Below are 1,452 nucleotides of genomic sequence, written 5' to 3' on the forward strand. Positions count from 1 at the left end.
TTAAATTATACATTTCTACCTCTAATCAAGATACTTATACATTGTTTACATTTTGAGGTCATTGTCCTCATTTACTGCACAGTTGTTTAAAGATTGTTTGATATTCTCATACAAGGTATTAGTATTTAAGTTATACAGTTATTAAGTATTATAGATCAATAGTCTTATATGTTTGTTATACTTACAGTTAGACTAATCAGGTCCTTTGTATAAATAGATATTGTATTCTGGATATATATGTAATCTGTAACCACTTCAAAGAGCTGTAGAACATGGCATGGGGTTATGTTGACGTGAGACACGATTACTCCTGATAGCACCAGTCTATTCCCAAGAGAATGTTGAGCACCAAAGACACTTCACTTGGAATTTGTTTTCTTCTTGGCAAAACTGGCCTTTGGGTAAGGAACTGCCCATTCCTCGATCACTGACAAAATGCATGGTATCTGGACTAGCCAATCAGGATACAATAAAAAAGAGAGAGAGAGAGAGAGAGAGAGAGAGAGAGAGAGAGAGAGAGAGAGAGAGAGAGACACTACCAAACCTTGCCAAGACAGGGTAAGATAGTTTTAAAAATCTTCCTGCCTCTAAAAATGGTCTATCCGCACTTTAGGTCTTATCCACAGTTGGCTTCTCCAGCATTGCAAATGTGACTTTGATTGCTCAGGTAGGCAGTTGTCTCTGTCATCTATTTTGGAAGCTGCTTGATTGCACTTCTTGACTACTCAAGAAGTAGTCTCCCTTCTCAGGCCTTCGATGGGGTTGAAAATTAGATAGTCATAATCACTTTTCTATTATGATTCATCCAAGCCATTTCTAATACAAGACTTAGACTCCTTAAGATAAAATAATTATTAAAACATTCAGCATATGTTCCTTGCTTCATATTGTTTATGCTGGTTGTAATTCTAATATTTTACTTCACATATGTTCTTACAATATATAGTTTTGTACTGGGTTTGAAACTCTTTTATTTAGAAAGGGGAGGTGATGGGAAACCACCTTTAGCCAATGGCATTTGAGAGGCTGGACCAAGTGCAGCATGGCTTTGGGTACCAAAAGGCCAAAGGAACTTCCTTCTCGATCTGTTACATTTGCCACACCTGGATGTGGGATCCCATTTCTGTCTCCTCATTGTCATCCATGAGTTTGCCTTTTAATTAAGAAAAAAAATTGTATGCCCTATTCGGAACTAGTGTGGGATTATTTGATTCATGTTCTCCCCATCTGACGTGTCCGCTTCAGAGAGAAGACTACGGGTTGGGTGGAAGAAAGGGTTAAATTTCAAGGAGTTTACAGAGGACACCATTAAACAGATATCACAGAACATGCTAGATCAAGCTGAGTTCACTTTTTTTTTAAATATAATTTTTTATTGAAAAAAAAAAAGATTTCCGCCTCCTCCCCGCCTCCCATTTCCCTCCCCGTCTCCCTTTTCCCCCCTCCTCCCTC

This window comes from Alexandromys fortis, unplaced genomic scaffold, assembly GCF_014885135.2.
Source record: "Alexandromys fortis isolate MF-2015 unplaced genomic scaffold, M_Fortis_MF-2015_v1.1 scaffold_270, whole genome shotgun sequence".
NCBI classification, from domain to species: Eukaryota; Metazoa; Chordata; class Mammalia; order Rodentia; family Cricetidae; genus Alexandromys; species Alexandromys fortis.